We start from the raw sequence: 8,208 nt of genomic DNA on the forward strand, positions 1-8,208 counted from the left end.
TTGATACTAAGTAGCGCCATTTCTGTTCACTTTTTTTTTTTTTGTCGAAAACCGTATTGCAGCATTACGAAGACATCTCTATCATTCAAAAATTTTCTTGGGTTTTTTTTTTATCGGATGTTCTAATACTTTTAAAAATAAGGGAAGTGCAGATATGGGCCTATATCTATTAATGTTGTCAAAAGAACCTGGGCTTTGTGCAAGACAGCAACTCTTGGAATTTCCATGCCATGCGGAAAAGTATTAGTTGCTAATGCAGTGGTACGTATATGCTGTAGAGGAGAACACAAAAGATGGGCGACAGCTATGAATGGTATGGCCTTGATATAATCTGCTGTAATGAGTAACGTATTTCGTTATTTTTTTTTCGGTAACGCCTGCAATACTGCTGCAGGGCCCACGATGCATCCCAGAAAACAGAACAACGGAATTCCGATTCTCGACTTTTGCTCGACCTCTGCCATTTCCCCTCGGAATTTACGGGGAAATTACGTCACATGACTTTATGTCACCTGACCTATAAGGAAATATTGTTCTTCCGCTAAATATGGCAGAAAAAGTGATGTCATGTGACTTGGTCACGTGACCAAAACGAAATTTTAATTTGCCTGCTAGATTTAGGAGGAAAATTGACGCCACGTGACCTCGACAGCAATTCAGTTTCTCCGCTAAATTTAGAAGAAGAAATGATGTCCCGTGACTTTGTGAAACGTGACCAACACACGAATTAAGGAAAAAAGTCGTCTAAGCGGGAAGGGTAAATCACTTGCGGTCAGTCATATCTATTTGACTGCCACGTCCGTTGTCATTTGATACGAATTGCTAAACGTGTGGTAGTTTCTATATTAACTAATATTATTTACATTATTTACCTATTATATAAATCACAATACTGAACATATTTTTGCATCCGGTACAGTTGTGTAAACCTGCTCTGCAGTACTATCAGGTGAAAAACACAATATTGTATCAAGCTGACCAACACAAAATTGTTCAACCCAGAAAACATGAGCGTTAACAGCATGGTGGAGAATAAAAGCGAGGACGATTTAAATCGTGATTTCTATCATGATTTCGCTTCAAATCACACCTGTTTCACTACAATAATTTGAATAAAAACATTTCCAAAAAAATATTCCCAAAATAGTTTTATAATTTACCAACTTTCTATCATGCGATGCATTGTATATTCATTGTTTTCTTTTTACATCAAGGAATCGATAAACAAAATAAAAAGTCTCATAACGCACTGAAATCAAGCATAAAGCAGTCGTCTAAGCAAATCGCAGCCACACAATATTAAGTTTTTTTTTTTTTTGTTCTACAATGTTAAATTTTACTAAAAAAAGTCACTTAAACCGTACTTTAAATATACAGTAATTATTTCTTCCGGATTATTTTCAGTGGTTGGATGGATTTATTTGTCAATCTCTCATGATCAAAAACACATCTAGTGATCAAATGCACAAGTCTATCGCTATACTAAAGTAAAATAAATTAATCTGGTATAACGCAAATGAATCTGATTTAAATCATAGGCATCCAATAATTTATACTTAAACAAATAATTATTGTATCCTGCTCACTCGAGTCCCCTTGGCAAAGCGCAATCTGATCCAAACGGTTTCGAATAAAAAAGTGGACTTTATTTGAAAAAAAAAGTGTTTTCTTCAAAAACTTTTGAATTTACAATTGTGTTGCACTCTTGACGGCATTAACAAGACTTTCAAATTTAAGGACACCAACGTGTGGCGGTTGGACAATGAATACGCACCTGAAACCGGAATATTCCAACAAGCTGGAGGTTTATTCGGGGCTTGCGAACCGTCTTGAAGATTGCATTCACCTTCGTGGAAGAAATAAGGGATTCGAACGGGTGTCAGCAATCGGAGCATGAAAGCCTCCATAAGCACTCTTTTTTGTGAATGGAAACTAGAATTACTATATTATTTCTGAACAAGAACAAATGTAAACCATACTCACGATGTTCATTAGCCTTATGATGTATCGAGCCTGTAGATATTTGCTTTCATTGAGGGATTTGTGTATTACACTGTCAAACATGACGTACATTTCAGGTCGTCACACGGTGGGTGGCTCTGCAGTGTCATCTAGAAGGTTTCAAAGCATGGCATGTCCTCAGTGCTTCGCAAGTTTAGAATGAACTGTGTAATATTTTTTTTTTTTATATTCACGTTGCCAGATAAGTTGACCCTGATTTCTGTTCAAGATAGTGAAACTGTCCCTCCAATTGAAAGTTTTCAAGTTCATTATATCATCTAAGTGCGGTCTCGAATTGTAGTAACACGTGAAGCAGGAGCTGACGTCTACCGAAATATTTCAAAGCAAAAACCTAAGGAAGAAAAATTAGGGTTTATACTGTGTACAGAAAATTGCATCATAATTATAAAATGGCCAGTATGTATGCCGCGCGTGTAACTGGAATTGCAGCCTGCTCCTTGGTGTTTCTAGAATTGGTTGAGAGGATTGCTTAGAAATTTTAAATATTTTACAAACAAATTAGGCTTACTTTTTGACGGGAGACTTTCATCGGAACGTTCGTCAACGGGAACTGTAAACATCATAGTGATACTGAATGTAAAATGTAATCAAATTCAAAGGTTATATCTTTTTAAAGGCATTCTTCTTCGGCAAAATTATAGAGGAACAGTTCGTGTTTTGCTGTCAATTACTTTTTGTTTGTATTTTTCTTTTTTGCTGCCCCGTTTTTGCGGTTTTTAGTCGTTAAGATATCTTCAAAATAATTTTCTCAAATTTTTAAAATATCCGATATCAGTGCATATGTCTTTATCAAATACCATCACCTCAAAACTGAACCATGCCAAAATAAAGTAGATAACTCTTTTTGTTTGAAAAAAAGGAGGACGAAGTGATATTTTTGCATGTGTTACCTAAAAAGCCAGTATAATTAAGCAAAATGATATAAGGGACGTTCTAATTGTCCCTATATTTCGCCTCCTAAATATCGTTTGTATAAACATATTTTCTCGGAACTCCTAAGTCTACCAATTAAATTATTTAGGAAAAACAGAACAGGCAACATCGTACGCACTCAAGGTGTGTTATTTTCAGTATGTGTATGTAAGAACGTTTTCCTGATTGCCAAACCACAGACCTCTTCCGTTGACTGAGAAAGTGCTAAGTATTGGTAACATTTGAGATCATACATACTCTGATACACTGAATACTCTGAACATCTGATTATGTACTCAGATCACTGATACAAGAGCCGTTGAAATGATGCAAGTAAAAAAAAATAAATACTGACGGGCTGTCGCTTTGCAAGCACTTTTCCTCTTCATTCTCCAATAATAATCAATCAATGCGTTTATTTCGCAATGTTTGCAACAGAATGTGTTGTTAGTTAAAAAACGGAAGGTGAATTAACTCATCGAGAGAATAAATGGCAAATAACTGAGAGCGTACCAGCATTGACACCGCACGCGAAACGAACGCTGAAGGAAGGAGTTCGGTCTTACGTTCAACATTTCTAAGGTTTTTTGCTTCCGGAAGTCTAGCATTCAAAGGTCGAATTTTCTACAAATATCTAGTGTAGTGATTGATTCTGCCACTTACTTTCCAAGTGGATCGCCTCGTCAGGCGTCGGGAGCGGAAATATTCTGTGAGGGATTCGGCCGGATTTCTCATGTATTCGCAGTGGCTCAATTCCATGTGTAAAGTTTATTTTTCCTTCCTGTTAGAAAAGTGAAAAATGTCTGAATATTGCAAGCATTGCCTGTTGCAGACCCGTTTGTGAATAGCTAACCAAACATTTCATCCTCATTAAAAATTCAATTCGTTAGGAAGCAATTTATGAAGAACTTATTCTTAATATCTATTTAAAGTTCTCTTAAATAATGTTCTTTATACGCTGTGGCGATGTGAACTTCCAATATGCTTAATACACATTCATTTTTACGAAACTCAAAAACGCACTACAGGTTTATAAAATGTCCGCGAAAATCTATGTAGTCAACAAATAAAAGATTTATATATGACGATTGCATAACCTCCTGAACATTTTTATAATCATATTTATGATTCCTATCCTAATATATGCTTTAAAAAGTATTTGTAAATATCATTTCAATTCCCGCATCTGTTTCAGTAATCGTAAAGGAAGCTTTGTGTTCCAAATTTTCATAAACACTATTACGTATATCTGTAGTATTCATCTGAAAAGAACCTATTTTGATTAATATAACGGCGAAGTGATACTCATAATATTTGACAGCTCAAATGCTAAACAGGTATTTTTAAAGCGAAGCTTTTTCTGGCTAGGATTTTGTGTATTTTTTGTGTCTCAGTTCCCAAATACGGTGAACTCAGTTCCCAAATATGGTGCAGAATCGCTCCATTTTATGCAAAAGATTATGTCTCATCACTTGGATATGCATATTCAGTAGATTAGTTATCAATAGGCTCTGTTTTCAAGATCAGTCGACTCTCCCGTAGATAATAAAGGTTTCTCATAGATTCGGCGTTGTGCGGCCCCCGTCGGTTATTTCTACTCTCGCACCGCCCTCTCCTTGTAGTCGCCCCAAGCGCTTGCGAACCTAGTTTCCTTTCCTTCCGCTCTCCCGGATTGGCGCTCCCGCCGCGGGTGTCTTTTTTCCTCCGGCTCGTCACGATGACCATTGATCAAGACAATAAATCTGGTCGTACCTTTGTTCAAAATTCTTTGACACGTCTGTGTCGTGTGCTAAACAGCTTCGCTGGTCATCCACCTTCTCAAAGTGGAATTGCTCATGCTTTTTTTGCAAACCATGGCATTTTATAAAAAACTCAGTAAATGATTATATTCAATGAAATTCAACAAGACACAGAACAAATATCGGGGTGAATGGTTGCATAAATTCTCGAGGAAGTGAAACTTTCTCAAAGAATGCAAAAAAGAAATCGTGGGAGTCGGCACGTCATTTAAACCAATGTGCGTTATTCGCGTTGTTAAGAGCGGAGACAATTCTTGCTTGAACGGCATTTTGAAATGTACGAAAACCTCCAAAGGCACTAGCGGACACATCAAATAACTTCTGAGTGATTAAACAGGTGGAATGTTTATTTTCTAATTAAATTAAGTGAATTTCAAACAATGAGGCGAAGCATGCTTTCATGTGAAAGGTAATCTTTCCTTACCAATTCGGGATTCACCTCTCCATACCTAGCCTCGGTAAAATACAGACTGTCCCCTAAAACACTGGATTCTTCCAAGTCTATGACGTAGTCTTTAGAAAGTTGAACAGCGCTTTTTGAGTTGCCGCTTCTGCTTTCAATCAGAACCGGATACACGACACCTGGAACGTAACCGCTCCTGTTATCCGACCGTTCCATACTCACAACGAACTTCTCGGTACAGAGGAAGAAACTAAAGGGTGGTCACAAGTCACGGTGTTTTCTTATAAAAAAAAATCGTACCTAGATATCCCAGTAAAGTTCCCTTTCACAAACAAAGGACAATTAACTGAACAAAATAAAGATAGCCCTTCTGCGATGACAAGACGTTGGAAACGTAATACAATAAAAGCAAACCACGGGAAGCAAGCCTATACTCATGTGAATAGTTCGAACGGAACAAACTGGGAAAATCGTTGGAGGGGGAGGGGGGACGGGGGGGGGGGCATCTTCCAATTGTGTTTTGTTAACACTATTTATTCATTCATATCGATTTCTTAATCTGCGGCTTATGAGAAGATATCCTACCTCGCTAGACTTCAAAATGCTATTAGAGTGCCATAGCTGATAAAACAAAGGAACTAAAGAATCTAGATTACCTTGTTGCCAAGTTTTTATTAATAACGGTCATAATCTTAGTCTTTTGTAGCAAGCCTTCGTTCTTGTTCTTGCGAAAACCTTTTGGATATCTATCAAACTTTTCGCTCTTCAGCGCTCTAAATGTACGGCACCATGATCAATCGAACATCGCTTTGGGACGGTCACATACTTTTGGTAACTCCGATTGTACACGTAATATGAACAAACAGAGGCTAAGAAAAGCGCGAAGAGTAATCTCGGGAGAACACAAATATTCGTGATTGTGCATTCCGTGCACGCACACTGCTATTGGCGTTCCGGATTAATAAGCCACATTTTCATCCTCTCGTTTTTTGTAGGTGTAATAGGGGGAACCAAATGCACGGTCTTTACGTAGACCTGACGTACGTCAGACGTTGAAAACGCGAACAACTGCTTCCGGTATGATGAGCTCGGTGTCTCTTTCTCTCTATTCGTGACGCCCTTTCGCTGGCTGAACTGTGGAGTACGATGCCTATAGAACTCGTCTGTGACTGTTGCTTTCAGGATCCTATCGCATCCATACCTTTATAGTAATCCCGAAGTGTTCACAAACGACATCACAGGAGCCAAAGTGTCATACTTTCGGTCGTCGCAATCATTGCGCTTGGAGTTAGAATTTCCTGCCAAAATTACGATGGAAAGCTCGTACCTTTGGCTCGTACAACCACCGCTGCGACACCGCCAGGATATTGGCCGACGGCATGGAACTCATGTGACGTCAAAGTGCGGAAATAGACGGACTACTTTTTTAGAACGAGGAACGCGGTTTACGTACTGCTGGCTTCAATCCATTCTTTGGAGCCAGCGGTACTTAAGAACGCTGCTTAAGCTAAGTTGTTTTGACAATTATATATATAAACAAAGAATTACCATATTTGTTAAGAGTACAAGAATTAGGTTCGCAACTTGTATGTCACAGATATAAAAAAATATAATCGCTAGGTTTGTGTTAACCTAGACGCTATTTTATTTTGCATGTGTTTTTGAAGACATTTGGATGTAGTACCGGGTGTATCAAGTAGCCGCCAAACTCTTTAAATTCACCGCAAAATTCGGTTTCTTAAGCTATTGCGATACGATGTTCTGCAGCTTTGCCCACAGGTGGTGCATTTGTTCTATAAAATTTGCAAAAAGCGAACTTACCTGGGGAAAATGTAAAACAAGGCTTAACTCCTATGGAAATGTAGCGAAGTCACCAGTCTTAATAGGGTGCCATATTGATTGAAGACCGGTGGCTTGGCTAGGTTTCCACAGGAATTACGACTATTGCTTTCTTTACTTTTTCCTCAGGTAAGTTCACTCTTTGCAAAATTTATAGAAACATATGCGCCGCCTGTGGGAAACGCAGCACAAAATCGTAGCGCGATGGGTTCAGAAACCGAATTTTGCGGTCGATTTAAATAGCCTGGCCGCTATTTGAAACACCCAATAGAATACCAACGTATTAGAGTATCCGAATCAAACCGCACTTTTATCGGGCAGATATAGCGGCATATATTTATATGAGGCCACTCCTACAATCATTGACAACCTAAGTGAAGGACATGCTGACTGAGGAGCATCTCATTATTTCTTCTCATAGTGTAGGAGTGCAGTATTGGAGGATAAAAACACGAAAAAAGCAATCACGACGTAAGGATCAAGATTATAATATTAACCCACACGCTGCGCGTCATATTTGTCAGCGACTATGAAGGAATCTATGAATACAATCAATGGAGTATGTCTACCCAAGCCCATTTAAACCCTACACCTTTCGGGGGCATGGTGCATGCCGTAATACAAATTATTTCTCGTCTGCAATAATGTGTGCGGAATTTCCATGATAACTGTTTATCCTGCCCAAAAGCTCCGAGGTTTATGCCTAGGAGAAACGTAAAATTCGATTTTACGTCACTAAGAAAAACCCCATGCGGAAGCTTCTGCATAAATAGAATCAATACATCACCGGCGTGAGCAGTAGCTACGCTGAAAATGATGAGTGTAGCCGACTACATTTTCCGTCATAAAGACGTCCTTAATGCAGAAATTTATAATTGGAAATGAAAGAATGCCTTTGTCAGGAACCTTTTTAAAGGGTGAAAAGATTAAGCGCCCTTTAATATAATACACAAAATGCGAGATAATGAACACAAAACGTCAAATGACGCACACAGGAAGTTGAATTTATTATGTTGTTAAAGACAACTTTTGCACACCAGCAATTGACGTTTTTCCAATATCAGAGCCATTTCGTGGCAGTCTCAATAGCTCCAATTTCTCCGCACTAATGACGGTGATAGAATCTCAAGATCGTCTACCTTCAAACACTCCTGATTTTGTGAATGAAAGGCGACTTTCAAGGGCCAACTTATTAGGATGGATTCTCCGCTTCTCTGTGGTATGCTTTCAAAG

At 38.5% G+C, this 8,208-nt stretch overlaps 1 pseudogene; it reads right to left on the minus strand.

Moving 5' to 3' along the window:
* Nucleotides 1-1,670: 1,670 nt before the first annotated feature.
* LOC115317269 lies at nucleotides 1,671-7,811 on the minus strand (annotated as a pseudogene).
* Nucleotides 7,812-8,208: the final 397 nt, after the last annotated feature.

The sequence above is a fragment of the Ixodes scapularis genome, unplaced genomic scaffold (assembly GCF_016920785.2).
Source record: "Ixodes scapularis isolate PalLabHiFi unplaced genomic scaffold, ASM1692078v2 PGA_scaffold6__148_contigs__length_123643588, whole genome shotgun sequence".
In the NCBI taxonomy this organism is placed as follows: Eukaryota; Metazoa; Arthropoda; class Arachnida; order Ixodida; family Ixodidae; genus Ixodes; species Ixodes scapularis.